Consider the following 16641-nt stretch of genomic DNA (forward strand, 5'->3'; position numbering starts at 1 on the left):
ATGTATGTTGGTTGTCTAGGGTTGTCTAGGGGTTAGGGTTGGTTGTTCTTGGGTTAATAAAGGTAAAAACTTTAGAAAGCTCATCTCGTATTATCCTATAAGACCCAGTCCGCTCTCAGGTTGAGAGTGGATGGTAAAGGTAAGAAGGTGATTGCAGTTTTGCCCGTGGCAAGGCCCGGTGTGCCAGTGGTGGGGCCAAAGTGGCTTTGGCGGAGGTGAGATCCTTCACAAGAACCTATTAAATGATGGTGTGACTTCAGAATTTAAAGGGCACTCCCATCTGAAGGATCCTATCTATACTGCTAGCGTATGTAAATTCAAGAGTTTTCCTAAATACTTTACATTAGCAATGATGTTTTGTTTGCCTGCTATGTGAAATTGTTCCTCCCATTGTTTTCAGAGTGTTTCCATGGAGCATGGCATATCTGTTAAAGGGATTCTATCATTAGTATCCCATATTTTACTACTAACATGTAGGAATATCCTTAAGAATGACTATTCTTCTTCTGCCTTTAGAAGTCTTCTCCATGCCACTTTTCGGATGATAATCCCGGTTTTCTTTGTTATAAAAAGGAGCTTTCTTGCAGCATTGGGGGTGTTCCCCTGTGCTCAAACAGCACTGGGAGCATCCCCTGTGCTGCTTGAAAACTTCCTCTGGCACGCCTCTCCACCATGTCTTGTTCTGGTGATTCTGCATCTAAATCTCAGGCATGCGCAGTTGGCTCTGCCATTGGGCTTCGGGCAGAGCCGACTGTGCGTGTCTGTGGCCATTTTCTTGTGGCCGCTTACAGGAGCGTACTGCATGCACAATCAGTTCAGCTAATTGCAATTTGCTGATAAAGTGTCATAGAGAGTCTATTAACTCTTTATGTGAACACAAAGTTAAATATTGAGTCCGTTCTTTATAGAAGCATGGCAAGTGTTCTATACAAACTTGTGTAATGTGATACACATTTACTGTGTACATTATTGGATGTGCATTTATATTAGATTTCTAGTAATCATAATAAATAATCTCACATGGTAAAGGCAAAGTCTATATTGTGATACTTCATAGTGTCCTGTTCATCAAACAGTCAAAGCCATTTCCTCCAGCTTGTTGAAGAAAACAGTAAGTGATAAGAGGAGGCAGCAGTCTTCTTCACTAGAGGCTCCTCAACTGATTCTGGCACAGTTGTAATTTTTTTTCTCTAGTCCCCACCATTCCCAAGCAATCAATAGATAAGTAGCATTTCCTTCCTTCAGAATAAATGTAATGAAATGTCCTTCCAAATTATTAAATGACCATTAAAGGGGCTCTATCAGCAAAACCTAAAAAAGAATGATCTACTTACGCATCGTGCACGCTGGGCGGGAATTCAGGGTGTGTCTTCTTCATCCACGCCTCCTCTTCCTCCGATGTTCTCGGGTCCCATCGTCCTCCGGCGCTCGCTAACTGACATTGATTAAAAAAAATGGCCTGGGCACATGTGCAGTAGCCGTAGTAGAAGCCGCATGCTACCGCGCATGCGCCCAGGCCATTTTTTTTTATCAATGTCAGTTCGCGAGTGCTGGAGGAGGACGGGACCCGAGGACATCGGAGGAAGAGGAGGCGTGGATGAAGACAGCACACACAATGCCCGCCCAGCATGCACGATGTGTAAGTAGATCACATTCTTTTTTAGGGTATTATTTTAATACTGGGGGTAGTTTAATATAACATTTACTGTGCCTGAATAGCCTTTTTAAAGGCTATCACGCATATGTGGGGCTCTATCAGCATGATTTTGCTGATAGAGCCCCTTTAAATACATGGACAGACTGAAAGCTGTTGTTTTGAACAGCTCTCCATTGTGTCTTATAGAAAGAAATTCTTCTGAGTAAAGAAGCTTCTCTCATTGATGCCCACATACCTTAAAAGGATATCTTGTGCACTTATGAAATGCATGAAAATTCATAAAATATAAGTTGCCCAGATATGAGATTCTGGACAGGGACATTATACAGTATGTGCACAAGAATGTTTTTGCATGGGACTCCAATTTTGTTTCTACAAGACTTTGTAAGGTCTTTTTCTTTTTTTTTTTTTTTTTAACTCAAGAAATGTCAAATGTCTTTGATCTATATAAAGCTGTTAATTAGATTTGTTGCCTGCAGACATGGTGTATGGCTGTATTGCTGATACTTGTGTTTTTAGCCATTCTGTTCATGTCTGAATGTAAATACATTTCCATACAGTGTAAAATGGCCTGTATCAATCTTCTTGCTCCTTCATGGTGTGTCTGTTTTATCCACTGCTTGTAAGTCATGTTCTCCCTATAAAGATTGATGATCACATCTATCATCTGGCTACTACTATTCCACTCATTCCAAAATTTCACTTTTCAATGAAATCCATCTGTTGCTATGGATCTTTATTTTAGATTTCATGCACATATCTTTATCATGGTTTCATTCAACATTTGTGATGAATAGAACTGTAATATGGCACCAAACTATGGGAATTTTCTGTCATTTTTTTTCTAGATATACTATGCAGCCATTTAGACATCAAGGAGCACATTTTTTTTTTTCTTATAATGGCTGTGGAGAAAAACTATTATTAAGCATGTAAGCCATTTTTTATAAGATTGGATGGTAATTTTTGAAGTACATTGATAGAAACACCAGAAAACTGTCTGATTGTATGCACCAGGTCAGGCCAAGTACCCGTGGTTATTACCTTGCATAAACTGTAGTTTGTGAGTTTGCAGTACCCTCTTAAATAATTGATAGTGGATTATTTGCCCTGTCTTCCTTTTTTTCCTGGTTCATCTTCTCCCACGGCATCTTCTGGCATTGTGCTGAAGCAGTAGATTGGCCTTAGCATGTCACATGACCACTGAGGCCAATCACCGACTTCAGTCAACACCAGAAAAGACCCAGGAGAGCAAAAGACAATGGAACAACTGGGACAAGTGATTATGGGTTGTTGTTTTTTTCACTGTCCCCAGCAGATTTAACCCTTTCATGCCTCTGTCAATTTTTGTTTTTGCATTTCCGTTTTTCCCTCTCCCCCATTCCAAAAGTCTTTTTTTTTTTTTTTCAATTTTCAGTTCACAGGGACACATGATCGCTTATTGTTTTGGGACAAATTGTCCAGTACAATGTTTTAGGAAGGTGGAAAAAATTTCTGAATGAGGTAGAATTGGAAAAAAAAAGAATTTGCACCAATTTCTTATGGGTTTAATTTTTACAGCATTCACTACGTGGTAAAAATGACAAGTTGCCTGTATTCTCCGGATGAGTAAAAATTCAGCAAGACCAAATTTTTATAGTATTTGTGATGTTTTGATGACTTAAAAATTTTTTAACTTTCCAAAATTGAGAAAAAATGTGTTGCCATATTGTGACAACTGTAACTCTTTTATATTTATGTAGACGGAGCTGGGTAAGGCAACTTTTTATGCGGGACAAGATGACGTGTTTATTGATCCCATTTTGGGGAAATTCTGATGGTTTGATCTCTTTTTATTGCATTTTTATAGGAGACAAAGTGTTGGAAATAAAATCACCATTTGGCCATTTTGATTGTTTTTCTCTGCTACACCATTCACCGTATGGAATAAATATTTTTTATATTTTAATAGTTCAGACATTTTGGAGCATGGGGATAAGTGTTTATGTTTATTACTGTTTAATCATTTTTACACATGATGTAGGGAAAGGGGGTGATATGAAATTTATATTTTTTGTGGGTTTATATTTTTATAGCCACTGTTTGCTGGATCTTGCAACTGTATTCCAGCCATGTGTCATAAAGTGCAATAACAAAAATACAACTGCTGAAATAAAGTAACTCTTCAGGCCACTGTATCATGATTGGCTTTATATGAAAAGACTATTGTGTGTTTGTCAACTCTGCTTTCAAGTGCTGTTATAACATTGTCACTGCATTGAAAGAGCACACAGTAGCGTTTTTGACTGATCTGTTAAAAACTGACATTAATGTCCATTATTGATAGAGATGAGCGAACACTGTTCGGATCAGCACACACCCATAGAAATGAATGAAAGCACGGCTGGCGGCAAAGTCAGCGTCACAGGTGCTTCCATTCATTTCTATGGGTGCGTGCTGTTCGGATTGGCTGATCCAAACAGTGTTCGCTCCTCTCTAATTATTGACTGTTTTGGGTCAGTTTTGCATTTGTTCCATTTTTCCAATTTTGATAGGTGAGTGTCATCAATTTGGCATCAGTTATAAACTGTCAATTAAGAAAATGGGTGAATTTCATTGGTCTAATTTTTGACTCAGCCCTCTATTGACAAAAATAGGCTAGATTCACGTAAAAGAGGTGCAAAAAATTGTTATTGTTGTATTGCACGTAAGGGGGACTTGTTTTCACAAAACCCTATTACATTTCAATGTATTGAGAGTTCTGTGAACATGTCCAGAAATAGGACATGATGTAAATTATGATGGTTCGTGACAATAATAGTCCACATTCCCTTACAATGAAATTAATGCTGCCGTTCGATTTCCATTAAAAAGATAGACATCACATGGCCGTTATTAAGTGTTGGGCGGATGCATCCTTAAGGTCAGTTTTTTTGGTGACTGTAAAAAAGAACACTTTGAATCCAATGTGTTCTCAATATGGACGTGTGAAAAACCCTGCAGAAATGGCCATCATATGTCTGTTTTTTCACTTTGTCGTGTGCAAGAGGTCTTACAACCACTGCTACAGTGGACCATAAAATTGCTTATTGACATTCCCTCACAACCCCGAGTAGAAAAGAATATAGATTTAGAACACAAGATAAAGTGTTTTTTTTTTTTTCTTTTTTAACAAAAGGTTGATTTAATATTTAAATTGAACATAAATAATCTACTAGAATCTGTACATGCCAATGCAAGGATTAACAATGTGTGTCAGCATAATATATATTGAAGACATGTGGGAGCTTTATACTTTCATAATTTACTTGAACCCAAAAAATCCATTTGCAATGAGTTGCCAGTAATGTGATGCCACTTTGTTGTTCTTTTTGTGTATTACTTTTATTTATTTCAAAATATGCTTATTTTAGCTCATGCATACACATCAAACAAGATGACTATATTAAAAATGCTAAAATATGTTTGATTGAAATTGCTGTGCAGCAAGAGACTGTCATTTTCATGAACTTGTGGATCACTTTGGCTGCAGATGGAATAGCAAATAAGAAACTGTGACATATTGCTCAGGTGTCAAGTGAAAACACAGATTTATATACTGTATTACAACAACTGACAATGTCTGCAATTATACATTCAGCTGCAGAACTTATGGATCATTTTATCTCATGTTTCAATAAATCATATTTTACAACTTTTGCAACATTTTTTGCCAAACTTCAGCACTAATTTTACTTCTTGATTAACATTTAATTTGCATAATTAATGACAGTAAAACAGATGTAAACCATCACAAAGATTAATTGCATATTCACATAAGAATTGACTATCCTTACACATTTCACTTTTACAGGAATTGTATTTGCGCCCCAATCAAAGACCATGTAAACCATGTTTCCTGCACTTCTGAAAGTATGGAAACAGCATATATTGATGTATCCACATTTAACTGATCTCCAATTTGATTAGTCTCTTCCTGGCATATGCCAAACTTTGGTGCATATTGGGATTTTAAACATGGAACCCACTCACAATCCGAGCTAGTGCCATAGCCACATAGTCTCTGCTGTTGTAAACAGTGGAGAATCAGTGGCTGTATCTACAAGGCTATGTAATTGTGGACATTTTTCTCTTCAGATGACTCAGACAATTGCAACGGGTGCGGGTGCCACTATACAAAAAGAATTAGAAAAGAATCGGGGTGGGCACTCACCATTCCGTGATCGGCGGATAATACTTGATGTCTGACACTTCTCATATATAAAATCGAAATCCTTTATTAAGAATCAATAAAAATAGTACAGGGAGGGAGACAAAGCATTATGGGCGAAAAAAGGCAACAGCCGTTTCGCGTCAGATACGACGCTTTTTCAAGCCAAAAATGCAAAATGCGGGTGCCACTATATTGACTCTGGGACGAGATCCGACAACAATCTTTTGTCATGACAGTCTGTTGAAGGTTCCCAGGCCTATCATTACTTTGATTCTATTACATACTACCTATGGCTGCCTATGAATAGATTTTACAATACACTGCAGTACATTAGTATTGTAGTATATTAAACATGTGATATCCCTAAGGGATAGTTCACATGTAGTTTTTTGGTCCGGATGTTGACGCGGGAAGCTGCATCAGAATCCGGACTAAAACGCGCCTGCCGTGGCTAGCCTCGACTGTCATGGTTTCTGACAGTTGCAGCATTCTGCTCTGGATTAGACCCAAATGAATGGGCCTAGTCTGGAGGGATTGTCTTGACGTGGACGCTGTGGCTGTTTCCGCCATGGAATCCGCGTCAAGATAGGGCAGGTCGCTTCAATGGGAGGCGTTTTTTTTTACCTTGATTTTGATGCGGATTTCGTGTTAAATCCAGACCAAAAAACTACATGTGAACTAGCCCTAAGAGTTCAAGTCCCCTAAAAAGTCTAAAAATAAAAACTATTAAAAAGTTTCAAAAATATAGAATTATAAAATATGAGTACATATAAAATAAATAAACAAATAAGTAAAGAAATAAATAAAAATAAACATCAACACATTAGATATCTCTATGAGCGAAAATGTTAAAAATTTTGAAATATGTATCCAGTATAGTGAATGCTATTGTGGAAAAATTGAATAACAGGCAATCAAAAGTCAGCCAAGCCACAAAAAAGTATAAACAAGAACTTCAACTTGCCGTATAAAAAACACACCTAACTCAATTTCATATGCAAAAATATAAATCAGTTTCTGTCAGAATTTATTATATATATATTTTTTTTTGAAGTTTTATTTTTTTGTAATGGTATTAATGCATTCTTTTTCCCCCATCTCCCCAGTGCAAATTATAAAATATTAATTAGTACCATTATGACGTACAATTTGTCCCTCAGAAAAAAAAAATCCTGATATGTTTTTGGTAAAAAAAAAAAAAAGTTTTCAGAGGGTAGAATAAAAAAAAATGAAATGCAAAACTGGCTCTGGCAAGAATTTGCCTTGAAACCATTTCAAGATCGTATCGCAACCTGCTAACAAATCCTTCCAAGACTGTAATTCACCTGTTCATGAGAAAGGGAAAGATGTCTGGAACTCATTTTGGACTTTTAGTTTGTGCCACTGTGATAAATGTGGCTTAGCTTATGCCTATCTTGTCAAGTTTTATTCTATCTACATGTACATTTAGGACAATAATATTAAAACTCTGCCATTGTTATTTTTTGGGTAAAAAAAAATAAAAATGAAACAGCCTGGTCTTGGCTTCCTCTTTGCATTGAAGATCTTGTGTGTTATTCCTTCACGGATCATTATTTTTGTTGCAGTTGAAGCAAAAGTAGATATCCCACTATTTTTTATTAGTGTCCAAATTTATGTAGTGTTCAACTTTGCTCTGCTACTCTATTAATTATTTTTTGGCAGCAAAAAATCCTGCTAAACACTACTGGAATATACAATCCCAGAGATTCAGTCAATTCAACATATAATAGATAGGATTGCTGTTAACAACTTCCTGCACTGCACCATAGTATTATATCCAGTTCAGCATATAGGTAACCCTCAGTGACATACTAGCATGGCAATTTCTTCCTGTGGGCACAGCAGTGGTGCCCGCTCCATGACATCTGGGTTTCAGTGGTATTACATAAACGGGACCCAGGACTAGCCACGAGAGTCAAAAAAATACTCCAGTGACTTAACCCCTGAGGTGTAGTGATAAATAGCAATCATGACATCCATGTGCTTAGAGGTTAAAATTTGTCCTTTCAGACCCTTGGATACCCTGTGATGAGATTGTATAATCTGAGGGGTTGCCATGGCAGTCAGTAGGCCAACCAATGACCTCCATGCTAACTTTCCCTGTTGCATATAGGGATTCTAGGTGTGATATACTGCAATACAGAACTTTTGCAGCATATTGCATTGACGATCAGGAGATCCCAGGTTCCAACCATTTGTGGGACAGTAAAAATATTGTTTTAAAAGTTAAAAATGTATCAAGTATTAAAAATAAATCAGTTAAAAAAATAATTTAAAAAACAAATAAACAAACATACTAGGTAGTCTGAACTATCCTAAATAGCTTTATTTTTTAGTTGTAACATAGATGTAACATAGTTGTGTGTTGCCCAGGTACAGCTAGAATGATATGGGCGGGCCTTAAAATAATGCTCTTTTTTATCATTATGTCATTATTGAAGATTTATTGATAGGCGCAGCAGGAACAGCTGATTTCAAGAAACATTAATAGAGGTAATTGAGTCTAGTAAATCTGGGTGGGGGAGAGAGGGTATAGTAGGATGGTGATAAGGTCAGAGGCCGTGTTTATGACTAATTGACCAATAATCCTGGGTAACTGTCATCATTCTAATTAATTAGGCTGAGTGCCAGGCAGTAAAGAAGTCACACCACTCACGGTGTTGGTATTAGTTCCTCTCTGAGCTCAGGAGAAAACGTTGATGCACTTTTATTGAATCAATGTAGGGTTAAATAGCAGCAGACAAAGGAAGAGAGATAACAACAACGTAAGTTTTCATATTCATTCCTGGTTGGTATGGTATATCTCAGTCAAACAGAAAGAAAGTTTAAGCAGTTCCATATATAGCCAGCTGCTCCTAGTCCTGTGTGGTGTCCCAAGGGAACTGTCTTCTGGCAGCAAGCCAACTATTTTTTGTTCTTGCACTCTGAAGTGCAGGTGCCATTTTGTCAACATATCACTATATCCTAGTTTCAAGCATAAGCAACTATATCTAGCATTCAGCTTTTAAGGATAACAATGTTATTCATACATTACATGATTATAACCTTCACAATGGGGTTAAGAAGGTAGGTGAGAGAATTGAGGGTGAGTTTACCTGCTAAAGTGTCATGTCGCCAGGGGAAAGTGAGATCATGGAAGAGTCAGAGATTTGACTGGGCCTCATAGAAAAGCATTAAAGGTTGGAGAGTATTGGAATATATCCCATGGTTACTAGGTCTGTTGGGAGTGCACAGAATCTGGCTTAAATTCAGACAGCATGAGTTCCATGGGTCGGATACTGAGGATCTCTTGAATCCAGTAACGCAATGTATGAGGAGAGGTGCTTTCCAAAATCTGAGAATGACAGAGTGAGTCGCAATTATCAGAAAACCAGTGAGGTAGCAGAGCCTTTATTGAGCTTATTCGGAAATATGGAGAGCAATAAGACAGCTGGAGTGCCATCCAGCTGCATCAGAAGTGAGACACTTATTGAGTGCCAAATGTTTTTTGTAATGGAACCAGTTCATTGTGCGGTTTAAGTGATGTCTAAGTTAAAATGTGATGGAATTTGAGTGGTGTCTGGTTTGTGCAATGGAAGAAGAAATGTTTTGAATGGAGGGGAAGGCAGGATTGTTTGTGAGTTTGCTGTCTGATGTGAAGAGATTTGTGGTTTACAGTTAAGTTTTGCATGCTCACAGTACTTGCTGGAGGACATATGGAAGGGCAGAAAGGGAGGAGTCCAGTGGTGGTTTGGAAACCATGGGAGGGATAAGAGGGAGATGAGATTCTAGAGATTACCATAGTTTAGAAAGTTCAGAGTGATGCCAATCCAATATGCGAGTGGAGGCAGTTAGGAGTTTCCAGGCTTCCCTGAGTTTTGGCTCAGAAGAGGGTTAAGTTGGCCCAAGTTTCAGGAAGAATGCAGCCTCCTGGTATATCATATGGCAATATGGGTCTGCTAGGCCCCCCCTCTCCTGTACTTCCCAGCCCCAGTAGATCACTTGACGGTTAGCCCCGGTAGAAGCTACATCATGGCAGCTTCTGTAGTTGTACTCACAACACTCATTGTAATAATATAATCTAATAATAATCTAGTACCTTGTGATCTACCTGGTGGACATTTTAGAGCAGTGATTATATTCAGCAGAGGAATTTACTGCATGAAGGGAATTTAGCTTCTCATTTCCTAGAAGTCAGTGAAGTGTGCAGCTTATCTGTAGGCAGGTCTATTAAGGCTTTGAAAAATAAAATAAGGATTTACAATAGGCAGCCATAGCACTGGTATTTCAGACCTAATGTCCCATATGCAGAACGTTATTGGATACGCACTTTACATTTTTTTCTTTAAGCATGCATAAATTTTGTGAGTCTTAGGAAAGCCTTCTTATTTTCTTGTCTCCTGTTATCTCATCTTATCTGTGTATTTTGTACAAGAGAGGTATTATGTCTCATTAGGAAAATGTTGTGAGGTGTTCAGGGACTCATTAGACCATGCATAGCCTGCTATGAATTCTGGGTAAGGAATATGCAAATAAGATTTCCTTGGTGTAAAAGGGAAACTTGCTTTTTTATCATCTTTTCGAAGGCAACTCAAAATAGATCAATAGATCAATATATTCTAATATAATATATATATTTCATAAACCATATAGTATAACCTGGAAATAATAGCCAAGCCAGAATAAGTCCTCCAAAAAGGAAGCGGTAGCGCTACAGCAAGTTTCTCTTTTCCAACAAGGCGGTTTTATTTGCATATTCCTTACCCATAATTTGTAAAAAGGAATACATGGTCTAATAAGTCCCTGTACACCTCACTGTAACACCTCCCTAATGGTACATAACACCCTTCTGACCCACATCTTAGACCTGTCACACAGCCAGCAAATACCCAACTCGCACTGATGAGAGGCAAATACCTAGAAACTGTTTTCTGCGAATGGGTACCTCTTTATTTTGGAGGAGTTAGCCTGGCTTGATTATTGTTCCCTGATTAGGGAATAATATTATGTTTTATGAAAACTATGCATTCATCTACAGGGAGCTACTAGAGAAAGTTGCTCTTTTTTTTCACCAAGACGGTCATATTTGCATATTTCTTACCCAGTTATACACTAATGTTTTCTCTACTTATTTTCTTTAAGCTCAGTAATATTTTCAATTCCACCAATGAATGCAATTCTCCTATATACAAGAAATTAGCAAGCCCTGAGTCAGGCCCATTCTGTTTGTCTGCTAATTTTGAACCAAAAATTCTATGAAAGTAGTGGCAGCAAAAGAATGACTATAACAGTGTGTCTTCATTTAAGAGAGATTTTGACTTTTATACAATTTAAATAGTACATGTGAGAATTAGAAACTTTGTAAATTATCTAATTAAGGATGTCTGTTTCTTTCACTAGTTATTAATCTGTTCTCCTGCTTCTTGTCTGTTATCTGACTACTTGTTTATGTTATATTTCTGTACTCAGGCTCACACAGAGTTGCATGGAAGGGATTCTCCTGCCAGGTGCTTAATTGATTTATTGCCTCATTCTGTGTACTAGCAGCCTCTTATCTACAAATATAGCAGTATTAAAAGTGTACAGAATAGCAGAGCATAGGAGTATCAATTATACAGAATGTCTTTTCTAACCCCTTCCCCTCTTAATAAACAAATATGTTGCTGATAAAGCCGAGTCTGTTATTTCTCTATGTAAGCACACAGATAACACTGAGACCATTCTGTACAAGCATCTACATATTCTCCAAATTTATAACTGCAGATACTCTCTATATGGGTCTTAGACTTATTTATTTTGCAACAGGTGGCACTAGTGAGATAGTATTCTTTTAAAAGAGGGATAATTTTTTAAAAAAAATCCGGAGTTCATTGCCTGCAAGACCATTTATGCAAGCTGTAATTTGTATAATGACAATTAAAACCACACCCCAATAATAGTGACAGTCATAAAATTGACATCAGTGACAGAGGGTATAACAGCAACATACATAATCTAACTTTAAGAGTGACAGCTACTGGCTCCAAATAGTGACACAGCATCACCTATCACACATAATAGCAGTGTGTCATACAAGGAGAGAGACTATGACAAGCAGGATTGTTCAGGCTAAGAAAATAATTGTTATAGTTTGTTAATGCAAATTCATACAACTTTCCAACATATTTTCTGCATCAATTCCTCACAATTTCTAGACAGAGCTCTGATTACTGAGCTGTGACTGTTACAAACTGTGCACCTGTGTGCATCACATGACCATGAATAAAATTATGTGCTGAAATTATTTTTTTTCCAATAGAGACCACAAAGTCATGTGCTGTGTTATGACTGGCAGGATATATTAAAAAAAAAAAAAAAAAAAAAAAAAAAAAAAACTAAATATTAAATATATCCTGTGAAGTCCACTGGGCTCAGAACTGCAGGGCATACTGGTGTGAACAACCTTACTGCCGGGTTACACCACAAACTAGGTGCTCCCTGTTACCTCACAGGGTAGCCGCTGAAATGAATTACAAAATTTTGCAGTTACTGCAATACAAGACTAACACAAACTAAACTATGAGTATGTGCTCCCAGAAGCTCACTGGGCCGTACCCACAGCACAGCCACCTGCTGAGGAGCACCACAGGTAGCTGACGGATTGTGTGAACTATGTCCTACACTAAACTACAATTTCCGGAAGGAGACCCACTTCCACAAACATATAAGACATAGACAAACATATAACAGTGCTGGGACAAACACACAGCCACATCACATGTAATTATAGAGATTTGAGGCTGGAGCACTCCACTGCCCAAATCTGCCTCTTTAAATGAAGGAAGGCGGGACTGATCAGCCAACCCAGGTGCTCAAGCCAGATGCCAATAAGCAGACACCAGTGTCAGTCAGCAGACTGACCACGCCTATCAGCTGCAAGGGCATTAACCCCATACGTGCTGGACTGAACACTCACAGTAGAAGAGGCTGCGACCCTGATATCATGGCCGCACCTGCTGCACAGTCCTAACATGCTGTTCATTGTGCACATGACTTTAGTCATGCCCCCTATGAATATGATGGACCTATTTGGTATCTATATCAAGTAATGAATATAACCACAAAAATTGTATTTTCAATTCAATTATTGATACTATATTTGTGGTTATATTTAGAGATGAGCGAACAGCGTTCGATCGAGTACATGTTCGATCGGATATCAGGCTGTTCGAGATGTTCGATTTGAGTCGAACACCAGGTGACAAACTCACAAAAATTTTTATTCCACTCCCACCTTCCCTGAGATGCAGCAGAGCTGAGTGTGCAGCAGGGTTCACATCTCCAGTGTAACAGTGCCGGCCATGTGTTCAGCTCGACTGCATCTCCGGTGTAGCTGAGCTGAGCACACGGCCAGCACTGCTAAATCTCGGCATAGTAATGCATTGATCAACGCTGGTTCTGCCAGAGGAGGCGGAGTCTAAGATCGGTCCACAGCAGTCTCCATTCTGGTCCGATTTAAACTCCGCCACCTGACAGGCGAGCCTCCGGCAGAACCAGCGTTGATTGGCCGAATGCTATACTCTGTATGGCATTCGGCCAATCAACGCTGGTCAATGCATTCCTATGGGAAAAAGTAAGCTCCCGCATATCGCAAGCTGACAGGGATCCCAACGTAATACAGTGACTTGGGCATGTTAGATGCCCCCAGACAAGCTTCCCCTGCTGTCCCAGTTGCATTCCAGGGTGTTGGTATCATTTCCTGGGGTGTCATAGTGGACTTGGTGACTCTCCTGAGTCGAATAGTGGTTTCCCTCTAAACGAGTATTTATTCCCCATAGACTATAATGGGGTTCGATGTTCGATCGAACAGTCGAGTATTGAGCGGCTACTCGAATCGAACTTCGAACTTTGAACATTTCACTGTTCGCTCATCTCTAGTTATATTCATTACTTGATACAGATACCAAATAGGTCCAATATGTTCTCTTTGTAGGCATCATGTATGATATATACCCTAGTGTTGAGGGTTGGTAAGTTTAAAAAACCCCTATGAATATGATGCCATTACTGATGAAATCATCATTTGCCTAAACTTTATTGGCCTCCCAGAGCATCCAGAAAGAGGTTGGGGCTGGTCGTGATAACCAGACAAGCCAGCACCTGCTTCTAGACAAGACTACTTTAACCATATGCTCAAAGTGCACTTGTGCACTGAGCTCTGGAGAGGTTTGATTTAGTTTTAGGTACATTGGTTTTAACCAAAAGATTAATTCTGTCCAATGTGGCTCAGTTTCAACTGGAAGTGCAAATACAATGTTGTATATAACACTATAAGAACATCCAGGACTCTATCTAACTGCTTTCTTGCTCTCTAAATCAAACACAGCTTTAGTAATAAAGTGATAGCAAAATATATGTATACTGGTAAACAGATAAAAATACTCACTTGTCCCTGGTGCTCTCATTTCCCAGGACACTGTCTGGTCCCCAAAGAGCCCTGTGGCCTAAGGAGAGGAACCGGGATGTCACCTGTTACACCCTTGATTGACATCCCTTGTCTATTCCTTAGGCCACTGAGATAGCCGATTGACGTCTGCAGTCACATGTGGCAGGACTCCCGCTGGAAAAGCCCTGGGGCACCATGGGGCCAGAAAGTGGCCTGGAATACCTATTTTTCACCTTCCCCAGCCTCTTGCCACAATAATAAAATATCCTAGACAACCCCTTTAAATGTATGCACTCCTAGATCATAACCATTCCCTTTCATTACCAGAGAGCTAACAATATGCTAGTACTGTACAATGTGTTCTGCTCATACTGATGGGAGTGATCATTGTTCTCTAACAGGGTCAAGTCATGACTAAGGGCAGCATCTGATGTGCAGAGAAGGGGTGATTTGTGGTAATTTATTTTTAAAATAAATAATAAAAATGAAATATGTGGGGTTCCCACATTTTTATAACCAGCCAGACCCAATAAAGCAGCAGCAGCAGACTGGCATTACTAGTATATGACAATCCATGGTATTTGGAATCTCCCACCCTGATAAAACCAGACTGAAGCAAACCCAGTTCCCAACCATCACTCTTTCCAGCACCCCTGATGGCGAGGGTACCAAAGCAATATTGAGGGCGAGAGGTTAGTAGTATATTACAAACATTAAAGTTATTATGCAGTATTCATACCTCCATGGTATAACGATATAAGCAGAAGGAATACCTGCACAATAAGGGGTTAACTGCATTCACAACTTAACTATGATAATCACTTTCTTTGCACTCCAGGGGTTACCCACAATCATGACTTAACCACCTTAAAGAAAAATGATTGCTTCCATTGGTACAAGGAATTGACCAGTGCGCCATGTCCTGGCATACTGCATGACTTGATCATGGGTAACCCCCAACTTCAGACACTTCTTCAGAGCTGAGGGAATACCTGCAAAAGAAAGAGATAATTGTGGTCACAACTGGACCACAATTAACCTCTTCTCTGCACTCCAGGGTTATCCATGGTCCTGACTTGACTGTAGGTATCTCCAGTGCAGATACTCCTCCAGTGCTGAAAGATTTACAGCTCTTTAGGTTAGATGCTCTGACTACGATTAACCTCTTCTAGTTTAGAAACTCATTAATTTTTGAAGGGGTCCCAACACTTTGGGTTACCCATGTTCAAGTTATGACATTGTGTTGGCATACAGCTTGCTCACTGTCATGACGGTGGCATGGTAAATTAGAATAAATTGAATACATTATAAAGGTTACTGGCTAATTAATGAGCCGGCACCTACAGGAGGGGGTGGAATTGAGTGGGATTCGCCGGCAGACCTGTTGGCGATGGTGACATCTGTACATACTGAAAGCTTTAACTCTGAGAATTGAGATAATGGTTGATGCATCTTCTGTAGCACAATAACACTAGCATTATGTCACTAACACACTGAGCTGTCACACTGTCTATTATCCTATGTATCTCAGTCTGGCTGTCTAAGACCCTATCTCTTTAACCACTTCAGTACCGGGCCAATTTGTGGTCCAGGACCAGACACATTTAAGGTTTATTTTGTATGTGCGGTTTTGAGGTCTGTAAAATTTTTCTCGTATGTCTTAGTCAACTAATTTTTGCGTCTTTTTTCGGGGATACATAGGGCTTTATTTTTATGTTATTTTTATATTCAAATGTGTTTTAATTTTTTTTATATCCAGGAAAATATAAACAAAATAGGAGGGAAATTGTGTCTTGTTTTCAATTTATAATTTTTTTATTTTTTATTTAATAACACAAAGTGTCACTGAAAAACTTTATAATATAGTTTTTCCTCTCCGTTATGGTAATTTTTATTTTGTATGGTGTCGTCGGGGCGGGGATATAACCTTTAATAACGGTGTTTTATTAGCGTATTATTTATTTATTTTTTATTATTATTTTATTTACATTTTTTTAAAAAATTTTTTTTATTATATTTTTATTTTAGTTTTTTCCAGATTATGTCCCCATAAGGTGATAAGAAACCTTTGGGGACATCTGATCACTTTTTTTTTGTACTTGAGGCTGATTTCTCCTATAACTGGGGCTGGTACATTTAACCTCAGTTACAGGAGAAATACAGACTCCTGCACGCTGTATATACAGCTTACTGAGCTTATCTGGGTCCTGTAGGACCCAGCAGCTCTGGCAGGACACTGCTCCCAGAGGATCACGTGTCTGCTGAGTCAGAGGGCAGCTGAATCATGGCTGCGTCCATAGCCGTGTATACAGCGCTCATTGAGCGCTGTATACACAGCGATCGAGAAGGCAGGGGAGGTAATAAATC

Source organism: Leptodactylus fuscus, chromosome 4, assembly GCF_031893055.1.
Source record: "Leptodactylus fuscus isolate aLepFus1 chromosome 4, aLepFus1.hap2, whole genome shotgun sequence".
Lineage (NCBI taxonomy): Eukaryota > Metazoa > Chordata > Amphibia > Anura > Leptodactylidae > Leptodactylus > Leptodactylus fuscus.